Below are 15,967 nucleotides of genomic sequence, written 5' to 3' on the forward strand. Positions count from 1 at the left end.
CAATTCATTCACATTTCTTGGTTTTGCTTCAGAAACAGCATTTTTGATATCACCCCACAAGTTCTCAATTGGATTAAGGTCTGGAGATTGGGCTGGCCACTCCATAACATTAATTTTGTTGGTTTGGAACCAAGACTTTGCCCGTTTACTAGTGTGTTTTGGGTCATTGTCTTGTTGAAACAACCATTTCAAGGGCATGTCCTCTTCAGCATAGGGCAACATGACCTCTTCAAGTATTTTAACATATGCAAACTGATCCATGATCCCTGGTATGCGATAAATAGGCCCAACACCATAGTAGGAGAAACATGCCCATATCATGATGCTTGCACCTCCATGCTTCACTGTCTTCACTGTGTACTGTGGCTTGAATTCAGAGTTTGGGGGTCGTCTCACAAACTGCCTGTGGCCCTTGGACCCAAAAAGAACAATTTTACTCTCATCAGTCCACAAAATGTTCCTCCATTTCTCTTTAGGCCAGTTGATGTGTTCTTTGGCAAATTGTAACCTCTTCTGCACATGCCTTTTTTTTAACAGAGGGACTTTGCGGGGGATTCTTGAAAATAGATTAGCTTCACACAGACGTCTTCTAACTGTCACAGTACTTACAGGTAACTCCAGACTGTCTTTGATCATCCTGGAGGTGATCATTGGCTGAGCCTTTGCCATTCTGGTTATTCTTCTATCCATTTTGATGGTTGTCTTCCGTTTTCTTCCACGTCTCTCTGGTTTTGCTCTCCATTTTAAGGCATTGGAGATCATTTTAGCTGAACAGCCTATCATTTTTTGCACCTCTTTATAGGTTTTCCCCTCTCTAATCAACTTTTTAATCAAAGTACGCTGTTCTTCTGAACAATGTCTTGAACGACCCATTTTCCTCAGCTTTCAAATGCATGTTCAACAAGTGTTGGCTTCATCCTTAAATAGGGGCCACCTGATTCACACCTGTTTCTTAACAAAATTGATGACCTCAGTGATTGAATGCCACACTGCTATTTTTTTTAACACACCCCTTTCAACTAATTCAACTAATTGCCCAATTGCACAGCCTTAAGAGCGTGCATATCATGAATGCTGGGTCTCATTTGTTTTCTGAGAATCTACTGAACCTACTGGTAACTTGTTTGCCACGTAGCAATAAAGAAATATACGAAAAACCTTGATTATTCTGGTTAGTCACATTGTACTGCTATTATTTTGAACAATACTGTATATATATATACAGATACACACACACACACACACACACACACACACACACAAAAATACACTTACAAAACCCAAATATTTGAATGGTAGTGTACATAGTATTTTCCAAAACTGATATCTTATTTAAGTCTTTACGGGGGGGGGGGGGGGGGGGGGGGTGATTTTAAAATAGTTCTGCTTGCAAAGTTACATGTTCGCTTGTAGAAGAAGTGAGTTCTTAGGCTAACTGTCCTTGAAATCAAGTATAATATGCAAATTCTAACAAAACAGTGACTTCACTGTACAGTGTAGTTTGTAAAGTAAAATAACTGCACAGTATTGTAATAGAACTGATTGTGTGTACAGATGCTTACCAGCAGAAAAGCAGAGGAGGTGACAGAAGGGAGGCCTATCCAGGCACTCGCCAAGGTCGCAATCCTACAGAAATACTAACAATCTGAAAAGAGAGAAGAGAAAGAGTTCTCATTATAACAGATAAAAATAAAAGAACAGTTAAAAGAAACAGAGCTGTGATGTCATTGACTGTGTGTGTCTTTAAACAGCATTTCCCTTTTTCAATTCCTCTACACATTTATACTTAAGTCTCTCTCCCCATAATTTTGCAATTTAAAGTCCAGAAATGAGCTTTAACACACTAAAGACAATAGATGTTCACAATCTACACACTCTGTGCATGTTAATTCCTGCATTCATACTTGCTTCAGACTTCCTTCAGTTTTATGTGAGCCAGTTATACCACACTTTGGTCTAATGGATGCAGTTCATCAATCCATTGTAAAAATGCATGGTTTGAGCAAGGCAGTGGTTGACAGATTTCTGGTAATTATGTTCTTAATATTCAAGGTGAGTTTTGCCCCTTCTTCGTGTACTGTAGCTAATGCCTGTAGGCTGTAAAACTGCCCCGGTGGTAAAGTGCTGGGAGGTGCTCTGGCCACTTCCTCTTGTGCAACACTTCCTCCCATTCACAGCAGACTTCAGCTTTCCATTGTGCTTGCTGGCTTCACCCTCACCTCAAGTCAGTGTAAACCATTTAATGCAATTTTTTTTACAACCTGAAACCCTCAAAACGTTGGTACATAACGCTTCTGCATCGTTTGTGCTATGAACATGAATAATGCCTCAAATCATGAAACTTGTTCAGGAGGGTGTTAACATTATTATTATTATGATTATTATTATTATTATTATCTTTGTTTTATTAGATTTTTGCATGGCAGATGGAAAAAACATACCAACCACCAAGAAAAAAACTAGGGTTGTCCCTGATATTTTTTAGCCGACTAGTAGTAGCCATTAGTTGAATAATTGCTCATCAATTATTAATTTAAGTATGAGCCTTTAATAGCCTATAATAAGGGGTGCTCCGATCACGATCGGCCGATCGTTAATGCGCATCTCATCAGTAAAGCCGGTTCTCTAATCAGCGGTTAATTCCATCTGGTGCATGATTTCACATAGAGCAGCTTTTACTACACAGAGCCGTTGTTAACTGAGAAGATGCACCAAAAAACGCTGAAAATGAAGTGGATTTGCGCATCTTCTCTATTAACAACGGCTCTGTGTAGTAACAGCTGCTCTATGTGAAATCACGCACCTGATGGAATTAACCGCTGATTAGAGAACCGTCTTTACTGAGGAGATGCGCATAACGATCGGCCGATCATGATCGGAGCACCCCTACCTATAATAGCATATTCTGCGCACAAGCACTGAAAATAGTACCATATTCAATTCCATAGGTTATTCTCGAATGTCTGAATTACTTTGCAAAAGCTCTAAAAGAATAAATTTTTAAAATTAAGTTTCTTCCTAATGATCCTTAGTTCCTCTTGAAAGTTTTTATTCATAATATTTATTAATATAGCTATAATGCAATGTTGCATGAACTTGCAATTCAGTTATAGTTCATCAGGACAATACAGTCAACCAATGCTAAATTAATCAAAAACAACTTGCTTCATGCCATATTTGTATACTTAATGTAGTTTACACAAAAATGAAAATTGTCATCATTTACTCACCCTCATGCCATTCTAAATAAGATTTTAATCTTTGAAACAAAATACAAATAGTTCTGTCCCTCTATTCATACAGGGAAAAAAAAACCTATACAGGTTTTTGACTGACTTGAAGACTAGTGAAAGATTCTTTCATTAAACTTTCATTGTTGAGTTAGTTTCTCTCAATCTGGATCAATTCTGAGCAGTGTGAAAATAAGCATATTTGATCCAACTATGAAGAAGAATATGCCTGACCAGCTATGCTGTATGACGCAACTGCAAATTGGTTCATTGGTCAACCAAACAATTTAACAAAATGGAACTCAGTTTAGATAAAGATACAGTCTCCGATTAGCTGGCATTGCTGTGGTGCTTTATATTTTGCCAACAAACCAGCATTACAGGATATAACACGATTATATCACATGTAGACAGAGAGATGAATATCGGAGGAAAGAAGCCCTCGGAGCAGCAGAGGAATTTTTTATCTAACAGCTCCAAATCTGGTCTCTAGAGACTACATATACGACTTTCTCTGCTACAGTCACTACAAAGAAAAATACAGTCCAGTCCAGTCAATAATGCAGATCCTTCATTTAGTCCTGCATTAAACAAAAAACATAATTCTCTCCTAAGTAGGCACAGACAAACCAATGAGGGGGAGGCGTTTTTTATTATTTATAATGAAATAATACATTAATATGCATAAATAAAATTAAAATAAATATTTAGTATTCACTATTATTCTATATTTCATAATAGTAAATACATTTCATTATATTTTACATTTCAGACGTAAAATTACAGTTTTTAAATGAATGGCTGTCTTAATGTATTCATTTTCAAACAATAAACCAAACTTTTGGTTTGGAAAAGATGCGGCTTGCCCTTAAATCTTCTCTTTTGTTGAGATGAGCTCCTCGTTACAAGTATAGGAGGATGGTTGGCGCATGCTGCATTCCCAAATGCATGTTAAAGTGACATAATCAGACCACATGCAGAGATGGAGTATGCGGGGAGCAGCATTTACTGTGAACAGAGCAGTTGCTCACATATAAGAACACAGTGCCATGCTTCACTTTCAAACACATCACATATTTAACCACATCCTTTGTGATTTGATCATCACACTAAGCCATTTCACTATGTTGATTTTATTTCAATTAATTGTGTAGCCTTATTAAAGTGCCTGAAAACTCTAGGATGTAGATGAACCGCTCATGATTTTCATGCACGGATCGGTAGAAGAGTCCACAAGGCTTTATCTTTTTAACATGCCAAGTTGGCACATTGGGTGTGTTGGTTAAGTTTAGTGGGCCTGTGCTTTTTAGAAACACAGTCTATCCTAAAAAGTTAATTTGATCTAATCCACCTGATAGGATCTTGATAAGATTCAAAAAGATGCCTTATTATGAACTATTCAGCGAATGCAGAGCGAACAAAATGACACTTTGAAAAGGCTGTGTTTAAGTTGCAATTGGAGACACAATTGAATGCTCAACTAAGTTTAACAAGCCTGTTGATATTAACTGGCCTAAATTGTAACAGATAAGCAAGGCATCCAGCACAGTCCAAATATTATCCGACATCTGTTCAGAATTCCTAACAATGTTGAAGTAGAACAGCAGCAAACACCAGAGCTGCAGTCACTGCAATTAGCAGAGCAGTGAAAAATGCTGAAGTGCAATCAGACTATCAGCTGGCCATTGTGTCGATGCTGTTAGAGCATGCTGTAATCTGCAGGAGAACAAGTAAAACTGCAGTATGTTGTATCCTCATAAAGAATACTTAAGCCGCGTTTCCACCGCAGGAACTTTACCCAGGAACTAGGGACTTGGTCCGGTACTTGGTGTGTTTCCACCGCAGGAACCAGGAACTAAATAAAAGTTCCGGGTAAAAAAATGCCCCCCAGAAAGTCCCTGCTGGCGAGGTGGTACTTTTTTTAAAGTTCAGGAACTTTCGGGGGCGGGACTTTGGCGCTAAACATCCTGATTGGTTGAGTTGACGCAGCATTGGTTGAGTTCAACCACCATTTATTCGGATCAACATTTTCAAAATATTACTGTTATTGTGTCATGAAATGTAATTTTAAAAGTATTTCAGGCGAGAATGTAGTTGTTTAAAACTCAAATCTGTTGTTTCTTTATAAAGACAGCGCCTATTTAAAAATGTGTGTAAGGGAAACAGGTCAATTTAGCTCAAAGGGAATCATTTAAGATTGTAAAGGGAATTTGAACAGAATCACTGTTTCACGGCTGTTCACGGAGACGCGCCTGCGGTTCAGTGAACGAGCCGTTTAACATCAAATCTGCGCTGGATACTAATATCCAAACTATAGTGAAACCACTATCAATTAGCACAGTAACAAGATCGGCAGTTTAAGACATTAACTTGTAAGCACAAAACACAAGATACTTCTCTTTTCAATATGAATAAGGCTTTATTGGATAAATCTAAGACATATAAACTAATCTAACACATAAACGCACGCACACATACATTCACACAAGTTGCAGGGAGGTCGAAAGTTAAGGAAAGATGAGTTTAAGAGAATGGAAATATGGAATCCCAAGTTAACAGCAATACGTTAAATTGCATAAACATGAACAACCATCAATCACGTAATTAGCGCTCGCATTGAGTTCCTCAATGAGGTTAAAATTATATTAGATACACCAGTAAAGGTCACAGTCTGGAGGTAAAGTTACTTGCATCTCCTGTGAAGAAGGAGCCTCGGTGAAAGGGCTATCACGAGGTCGTTGATTGGCTGGAAGTTCAGTCTCTGAAGTGATGTCTTGGGAAGCCCGTGGTTGTTGGGCGTTGGCTGAAAGTGCAGAGTCGTGTTCGCTGGTTGAAGTTGAATGGACGTTACAAAACTTAACTCAGAACACGAAACTCTCAAACGGAAAAGAAAAGAAATAAAGTTTGACGAGACTAGGTTGTGTTCCTTCTCATAGTAGCAGCAGGCAGGCACGCTGGAACCGCGCTCAAAGAACAATGATGACTACCGCATGGCTAGATGCTACAAGCTAAAGCTAGGTAGCAAAGCTACAAGCTAAAAGCTAAGAGCAGGCATGACTGATAGCACGAGCAATGCTAGAACTAAAAGCAGACTAAAAGCCGACATGGCTAATAGCAGCAGGCAGACTAGAACTAAAAGCAGACTAAAAGCAAGGCATGACTAAAAGCAAGGCATGACTAAAAGCGAAATTACATCGTGTCCAAAGTATTTAAAACTTCCTGTTGGCCACCCCTCAAATGTTGCCTTGACCAATCAGATATGTTCTTGAGTCTTGGGTATCATAAATCATTTGTTTATCTTACCAAGCATGTGGTTCTTGCCTCACAGGGTCTAATTTTGGACATGATTCCTATAACATGATTATGATATATTTTACAAATAAATGATTGTCAGGACAATATCAAGCAAGAAAATGCGATTATTTGAATACTAGACATGACTAGGTATCCTATAGTTATCAAAAGACATACACAATAAGTGATTATACATGATAGTCAAATGTGTGGGTTACACGTAAATAAATATGGAGTTAAGCAATGGAATGATTCATTCATAAGTCTTTTTTGAGTTCATTCTGGTCCATATATAATGTATAAAAAGCAGTTTCTTTGCCATTCTCTGGCAAAGGGACTTTTCTGTGAAGACAAAGGTTTAAAGCCCTTCCCCCTTAGGAATTTCAGTCTGGTTTCACTGGCTGGGGGGGGGAAGTCAATGCAAGTATTTAACTTGATCTCCTGGGTTTACATGTGATGTCCAGCGTTGCATTCCAATCACGAACAATAAATTTGACAATCTCTTCTTTGAATTAAAATTGTCAATAATTGTTCTATTGGTGTTAATGTTGAAAGCTGTTGTGTGAACAAGTTGGTTGGTTGGTTATCTTGTTTGGTTCCTGTGGCACTAGAACTGATTTATGACTTCCTGAGGAATTCAGCTCATGTTTCAATGCACACAGCTCTGATAGACTCTTTGATTTGTCTGATTTGACTCATTTCTGCTACATATATCCCCCTTTCGATCGGCGAGGTGTTTAGGTGAAGACATCGTCGATCGCTGGAGAAACAAAGGCAGAAGAAGCAGACAAACACAGCAAACAGCAAGACAACACCTCCATGACAGTTACTGTACTGGTGCAGGCATCAGGTTATTTAGGTACACGTGGTTAAGTTCAATTAGTCAATGTAGTTTAGCACATTGAGGATAGTTTAGATGGTCTTGGAAATTGTTTTTATTTTGATTCATCAATCAAATTTGTGGTTAACTTTGTTTGGTTCTTCTAGGTTGTCTTACTTTACATGTTTACCATTAGTTTTCTAGTAATTTCATTTTCAATTCAATGAATTGACCTATCATGCATGGAGCTCTCTGGCTTCCATTCAGTTTAGAGTGGCTGGCGGATATTAGGTGTTGCGAGTCAATCCTAATATCAGACCTTCGACCCTCGCAGGGTGTCTAGGCGTTTCACCTACTCAGGAAAGAGGGGAAGGAGAAGGATAGGTAGAAGAAGAACAAAACAAAACAAGGCTGCTGTGGGTTTTCCTAGCATGGGTTACAACTACTATTGAGCTAGGATGTCAGGTGCAGCTAGTGTGTCGTGAACCTTAACTTAGTGTCAGGTGTTCTACCTATTGTGAGGATGGCTGCACTTTTCTTCATGGATGGTATGTGTAACTTTGTTACGCTAAAAGTTGGATATTCTACCTGTGGGAAGAATATGTTTGTTGACTGTGTTATCAGTAGATGTGTTTACCTCTGGGTGTAGGTAATGTTGTGTGTTACTGGTGTAGTGCATGTGTGGTCAGATCTGTTCAAGTCTGTGTTGTCTCCCCCTTTTTCTAGCATGTCACTGAAGACTGGCTCTCTGCATCTTTGGCTTGGATGAGGGCGTGTCCATGGTCTAATGAGGGTCAGTCCAGCAAGGCAGGAAGTTCTTTAGCAGACAGTCGGAGGCAGTTTGGCATGGCTGTGTGAAGCTGAGTTGCAAAACTTGTCTCCTATGTTGCATTCTTCTTGTGATGCCTTCTGGCTGTAGCAGACTTTCTGACCTTCTGTGCTCTGGTGGTTGCTGTTGCACAGACAGGGAATTTGGAACTTGGAGTTGGAGTTCATTTGACAGTTTGTTAGTGACTGAGGTGATGTCCTTTAGTACCTCAGATTTTTCATCAACAGTTGGCCGTGAAAGACTTGTTCATTCTGGGTTGTTGTTGAACAGGTGCTTGTCATCTCTGATGTGGTGCACCAGGTGATCACCGGCCTTCCGTTCTGTCGCTGGTCACAGCGAGCATGACTCAACTTTGTGGTCATATGCATGTAAATTGTCTTGAAGGAACTCTCTTAGTTGTTCCATGACTTGTTCCGTGTCTTCTAATGGTAAGCGGTTATGTTCTTGTGCATACTCAGCACTGTGCATGTCTGAGTGGTGCTGAGGTGGGTTTTGTTGTCGCTTACCCACACGAGTTGCTCTTGGATGAGTCAGGTGATTACTTTTGGATCTCTGGTTAGGTTTCCAGATGTTATCCTTTTGGTTTCTTGAGAAGCGTGGCTGGTCCCATGGATTTTTCCAGCAGTTGGGCTGAAAGCGGTCGTGGATATGGGCGTCACGTTCTCTGTGCTCTTGATGGAAGACTCTGGTGTTGTGATGCCACTGGGTGTCGTCCAGTGCAAGGCTTGAGTCTTTGTTGACAGAGTTCAAGAGTGTGGAGGTTTTGTTACCTTTCTTTGAGGCCAACTTCTGCTTGTTATAGGCCTTCTGTGTTAGGTCACGCAACTGTTGGATGGTCATGGAGTTCGGACAGGCCATGACACCTAGATGGTGACTGACTCCAGGGTGCAGATTCTTTAGGAAGAGGGTTTTGAAGTTCACATCCTCTTCAAGGTCAGAGTTGTTGTGTGCACCAAAGTAGGATTGTCGGAGTCGGTTGTAGTAAGCTTGTGGAGTCTCTTGACGACCTTGTTTGGTTTCCAAGGCAGTTAACAGTCCATGTTCAGACTCTGGGTCTGTAAACTCTTTAATCAGGACCTCACGAAGTCGCTGGTAGTTTGACTTGGTTTGACTGGGCTGTCGATCTAGAAAGTTTCGCACCTCGGAACTGGACGTGGCTCTAAGGAGGTATAACCAGTCTCTGTCAGTCACATGAGGTCTCACTTCCAGATGGAATTCGATATCTCGCAGGTAAGCTTGGATGTCGGGGCTCTCTGTGGAGTTCGGTTTGAACCTGCTGATGTTTTTAGACAGCTCGTTGAGGTCTTTGATGGTCATCCCGTGTGCAGCTTCAAGGCCTTGGACGGGAGGTTTTCTTTCGTTGGCAGGAAAGGGTTGTGTGGCGAAGGCAGGTGAGGTTTTGGGTTGTGGCCCTTCGCTCCTTTCGTCATATGCCAGTTCTTGGACGTGGGACTCTGCTCTGCTCAGCAGTGATGAGGCTAAGAGATGTTTCTCTTTTCTTGGCTCTAGTTTGTGCTTGTAAGCATTTTGGAGTTCTTTTCTGACCATGTAGAGCTCATCGTTGGTATCGTCTAGTTGTTGGGTCAGATTGTCCGTTTCAGTTCTGTACCTTTCAAGGTGGTCTTTCAAAGCACTATTTTCAGAATTCTTGTTTCTGATGTCTATCTTGGCTTTCTCTAGTAGCTGTTCGGCATACTGGAGCCTGTTTACCAGGTCTTTCTGAGCAGCCGTTGCATGTTGCTGGTCGAGCTGAGCTGCTGCCAGGGCTGCTTGGAGCTTCATAACTTGTTCTGTTGTATCCTGCTCCCTCTCGCTGGGTGCTTTGAGTTGATCTTGAACTTTCACTTCCAGCTTGTCTATGCGACGTTCAGCACGTGTCAGCTCCTCTTGAAGGTGGGTGATGTGCTTGTCGCTCAGTTTCAGCTGGGTTGTGAAGGCATAGCTTAGTGAGCTCGTGATCTTGACTAGCTCCTCGTGGTTGTTGTTCTGGCTTGAATCTTGTGTCAGGAATCTTCTCAGGATTAGGATTATTATTAAAAATAATAACAGTTCAAATGTCTTTGGAGTGAGGCTGTCTGTTATGCCTGTCAGCCAAATGTTCACATCTTCCCCATGGGAAATGGGGTCTGCAGTCTGCGGCATGTTGGCACGCTGGGAAGAAGAGAGACTGACACAGATCTGTGTGGAGTAAAAGCCTATGTGTGGTGGGACAACTAAGTGTTGTATCAGTGATTGTGAACCACTAGTGAAATGTGGTGATGACTGTGTTGGTCTCAGGGTGTCTAAGTAGACTAGAGATGCGAAGACTTTGTCACTCTAATGAGGAAGAGGAAAAGAGAGACAGAGGTGAAAAACAAATTCAAAGGACAAGCAAAATTTCTGTTTTTCAAATGAGGAAAATTATTTTTTCCAATTAAATGTTATCAAAAACGTAAACAATATTATTATATTTCTTGCTTTGGACAAAAGAATACAATAATAATTCTGATATCTCTTTTCTTAGTCTGACAGGATTGACACCGTACACCTTTCAGTTGGACCGCTCACCAGGGAGTCAGCGAGGGCGACAGTTGCTCAACACGTATCTCTATTAAATTGATCTCAACGTTGGATGAGATGCTAAAACTTGGATTGCGTTTCCAAATGTAGGGAGGTTAGGAAGAACAAATGAGAGGATGATTACAATCAAATTCATAAGAATGATTCGTCGTCTTTGGCACGATTGTGTATTTACTTCACTTAGAATTGATTGATGGTTCTTACATGTCCTACAAATGTAAAAAGAGAAGAGGAAAGTAAAGGAGAGAGAGGACGGAGATGGTAAGTCTCAGTAGCGGTTACCTCAACTACAAGGAGAGCGTTGTGTTAGTTGCTGCACAACTAATCAAACAAAATAAACTTTAAGTGAAAGAGAGTTGTCTTTCTAATTTATTTGAACTCGTAGTGAGGGATAACAATGTCTCCTTTTAGGGCTCAGGTTTGTCGTTCCCAGGCTAGGATACACAAAAGAAATGGTAAGAAATAGGAAAATTTAAAAAATTAATAAATGGGCAAAATATGCAAAAATGAAATTAAAAAGAGGAAATCAATACGTAAAACAATAGTGGTTAAGTGTATAACCAAAATAGGAAGAGGGGTAAAACGCATTCAAATAAGTAAAGGTCTGAATAGCATATATTCAGATGGGTAATAAATAAATTAGGAAGAATAAGTTTACTTAACTTCCAAAGTTCAAGGCTTATTCATTCCTAAAATAATTAAGACCAAAAGAGAATACTAGAAATAAAAGATCATATGAAATGATCTGAGAGGGAAATTTTAAATGATTCAAAATAAATTTAATGTTTCAATTAAATTTCAATTTGACAATTAATAATTGTGAGTCAGTATTTCCCTTTCTAGTAAAATGAAAATAAGTGGTCTAGTGAGAAAACAGAGCGATAAAAAGAAAGAGACTAACAAGTGTTAGTTAAGATGTTTAAAATGGTTAAATCACGTCAGCGTTGCCCAAACACACATTATTCTACCACTGGATGGTAATGCTAACGGCTAACCTTTGAGGCTAGTGGCTTTAGTATAGACTTCAATGTAAATGCAATGGTTTCGTTAGCTTAGCGACACCGCAGAGTTTGTGCGCTGCGCGTGCACAGTTCAGAGTTGCTCCGGAAGTACGTTAGGCTTCCGGGTCACGGTCGTCACTATGGCAACCAAAACACATTCTAGTGGATCAGCACATGAATCGTTGCATTGTTGCAAATACAGTTAAGCATGTTACATGAAATGTCGGCTCATTTCAACACTGTACAAATAACAACACCGCCTTTCAGTTGGTTTTGCGATGTGGCACTTAAACTCTCAGTTTGTATAGAGTTAAATTTATCTTAATTCAAATAGCAGCTTCCTGCTGTAGTTAAGGGAACACAGTTATATCAATCTCAGCAATTTGAATCTCCGTGCCAGTTTTTCTGGACACAAACATAAAAGTTTTCCTTCACTGTTGGTACACAGTTAAAATGTACTTGATCAAGCTTTTAAAACACTCCCATTCAAATTACTCTCGGACACACGCAGTTACGCGAGATTGCATTCACTTTGTGAACGGATACAAATGGGCAAACATTGTTCTCTAATGTTTAACGTTAACGTAGGGGAGTCGAATATCAAAATTGATTCGTCAGTGGAACACGCACTGGCAATCAAACTATATGAAATATGAATACGGGGACTTTGATAAATAGATTGAGGAACCCGCTCAAAACTATTCTTTATTCACCGATTTATATCCCTTTTGAAACACTAACAGTTTAGCTCCGTTCAGCAAACAGTGACCGAGATAGCGTTTGAGACACTGGAACACGCAGTGAAATCAAATCAGCTATAAAACAAGGCATTACACAAATGAGGAACACGCTCAATTTCTACCTTATTGTACGATCTCAGATGTTTACTTTTAAGTTCACTTACTGCTGTTAACAAAGGGGAGACGGACTCGAGTTAAAGTCTCCTCTAGCTCCTTTCATTCAAGCGGGAGGGCGCGCGCTGCTTACGTCACGCAAACACACACACATACTCAGGTCTCGGAAGCTTTTCATCCGTCATTCCTTTAGCAAAATCAAAGATTAAATAACTTGGTTTATGCTCACAATTTAGGTTAAACTGCCCGCATTCTCCACCATTATAAATGTAAGGGAAACAGGTCAATTTAGCTCAAAGGGAATCATTTAAGATTGTAAAGGGAATTTGAACAGAATCACTGTTTCACGGCTGTTCACGGAGACGCGCCTGCGGTTCAGTGAACGAGCCGTTTAACATCAAATCTGCGCTGGATACTAATATCCAAACTATAGTGAAACCACTATCAATTAGCACAGTAACAAGATCGGCAGTTTAAGACATTAACTTGTAAGCACAAAACACAAGATACTTCTCTTTTCAATATGAATAAGGCTTTATTGGATAAATCTAAGACATATAAACTAATCTAACACATAAACGCACGCACACATACATTCACACAAGTTGCAGGGAGGTCGAAAGTTAAGGAAAGATGAGTTTAAGAGAATGGAAATATGGAATCCCAAGTTAACAGCAATACGTTAAATTGCATAAACATGAACAACCATCAATCACGTAATTAGCGCTCGCATTGAGTTCCTCAATGAGGTTAAAATTATATTAGATACACCAGTAAAGGTCACAGTCTGGAGGTAAAGTTACTTGCATCTCCTGTGAAGAAGGAGCCTCGGTGAAAGGGCTATCACGAGGTCGTTGATTGGCTGGAAGTTCAGTCTCTGAAGTGACGTCTTGGGAAGCCCGTGGTTGTTGGGCGTTGGCTGAAAGTGCAGAGTCGTGTTCGCTGGTTGAAGTTGAATGGACGTTACAAAACTTAACTCAGAACACGAAACTCTCAAACGGAAAAGAAAAGAAATAAAGTTTGACGAGACTAGGTTGTGTTCCTTCTCATAGTAGCAGCAGGCAGGCACGCTGGAACCGCGCTCAAAGAACAATGATGACTACCGCATGGCTAGATGCTACAAGCTAAAGCTAGGTAGCAAAGCTACAAGCTAAAAGCTAAGAGCAGGCATGACTGATAGCACGAGCAATGCTAGAACTAAAAGCAGACTAAAAGCCGACATGGCTAATAGCAGCAGGCAGACTAGAACTAAAAGCAGACTAAAAGCAAGGCATGACTAAAAGCAAGGCATGACTAAAAGCGAAATTACATCGTGTCCAAAGTATTTAAAACTTCCTGTTGGCCACCCCTCAAATGTTGCCTTGACCAATCAGATATGTTCTTGAGTCTTGGGTATCATAAATCATTTGTTTATCTTACCAAGCATGTGGTTCTTGCCTCACAGGGTCTAATTTTGGACATGATTCCTATAACATGATTATGATATATTTTACAAATAAATGATTGTCAGGACAATATCAAGCAAGAAAATGCGATTATTTGAATACTAGACATGACTAGGTATCCTATAGTTATCAAAAGACATACACAATAAGTGATTATACATGATAGTCAAATGTGTGGGTTACACGTAAATAAATATGGAGTTAAGCAATGGAATGATTCATTCATAAGTCTTTTTTGAGTTCATTCTGGTCCATATATAATGTATAAAAAGCAGTTTCTTTGCCATTCTCTGGCAAAGGGACTTTTCTGTGAAGACAAAGGTTTAAAGCCCTTCCCCCTTAGGAATTTCAGTCTGGTTTCACTGGCTGGGGGGGGGAAGTCAATGCAAGTATTTAACTTGATCTCCTGGGTTTACATGTGATGTCCAGCGTTGCATTCCAATCACGAACAATAAATTTGACAATCTCTTCTTTGAATTAAAATTGTCAATAATTGTTCTATTGGTGTTAATGTTGAAAGCTGTTGTGTGAACAAGTTGGTTGGTTGGTTATCTTGTTTGGTTCCTGTGGCACTAGAACTGATTTATGACTTCCTGAGGAATTCAGCTCATGTTTCAATGCACACAGCTCTGATAGACTCTTTGATTTGTCTGATTTGACTCATTTCTGCTACATGTGTTTCGCCGATCTCTGAGACGGTGAGCTCCACACGATCAGCGAGAGCTCAGTGATCATCTATCCACCCAGAGGCAGCCTCACCTTGGATAGACCTTCTGATATGTGCCGCTGACTCTGATGTGTCTTTAGTGGTTAAACATAACATATAATTCAGCTGCGGGGTAAATCTAACAGGTTTTCTTTGGTCTGTATTCAATTTATCTATATGTTAAAATGAAAATAAAAAAGGCAAGTCTATATAATATTTTGTTTCATTGTAATGGCTGTATATAACGTTACACATATCCCTGAACTAAGTACATTTCTGCAGCTGTTATTATGTTTAAATGAAAACGAAAGGAGGCAGTGGTATTTTATATCCTATTTCGTTTTATTGTAAATGTACTGAGGGGAAAATTGCAGTAGCCAAAGCCATCTGAGTTCACGCAGCATTGGTTGAGTTCAACCACCATTTATTTGGATCATTTTCAAATATTACTGTTATTGTGTCATGAAATGTAATTTTAAAAGTATTTCAGGCGAGAATGTAGTTGTTTAAAACTCAAATCTATGGTTTATTTATAAAGACCGTGCCTATTTAAAAAATGTGTTTCGCCGATCTCTGCGACGGTGAGCTCCACTCGATCAGCGAGAGCTCAGTCCTCATGTATCCGCCGAGATGCAGCCTCAAATCGGCTAGACCTTCTGATATGTGCCGCTGGCTCTGATGTGTCTTTAGTGGTTAAACATAACATATAATTCAGCTGCGGGGTAAATCTAACAGGTTTTCTTTGGTCTGTATTCAATTTATCTATATGTTAAAATGAAAATAAAAAAGGCAAATTTATATAATATTTCGTTTCATTGTAATGGCTGCATATACACATATCCCTGAACTAAGTACATTTCTGCAGCTGTTATTATGCTTAAATGAAAACCAAAGGAGGCAGTGGTATTTTATATCCTATTTCGTTTTATTGTAAATAGGAAAATTGCAGTAGCCAAGACGAGCTGACTGAAGTTATCAAGTACGCTGCTGTTTATAGATTTACCGGACTTGCGTCGTCGCGGACATCACACTCCCGAGTCGAATGCACAAAGTCTGAACTAACTACCGAGGATGCACGTCCAAAATCAGCGTACTTTAAAAAAAAAAAAAAAAACAGCAGTACTTTGTATTGAGAAACGCGCGCAGACCTACGTCACCAGTCTATTTGCCTAATCTTCCCGGTACTTTACACCGTGGTGGAAACGCAGAAAGCAACCGGTCTGGGGGGA

General features: G+C 39.7%; 1 protein-coding gene across 1 annotated transcript in view; it reads right to left on the reverse strand.

Annotated features, from left to right (window-relative positions):
• The window catches only part of LOC113066041 (protein FAM49B), an 84,156-nt gene that overhangs the window by 45,359 nt on the left and 22,830 nt on the right, over positions 1–15,967 (reverse strand). The window contains exon 2 of the mRNA XM_026237624.1: positions 1,563–1,645. The gene's annotated coding sequence lies outside the window, so the exon portion shown is untranslated. The remainder of the gene's footprint in view (positions 1–1,562; positions 1,646–15,967) is intronic.

Source organism: Carassius auratus, chromosome 49, assembly GCF_003368295.1.
Source record: "Carassius auratus strain Wakin chromosome 49, ASM336829v1, whole genome shotgun sequence".
NCBI lineage: Eukaryota > Metazoa > Chordata > Actinopteri > Cypriniformes > Cyprinidae > Carassius > Carassius auratus.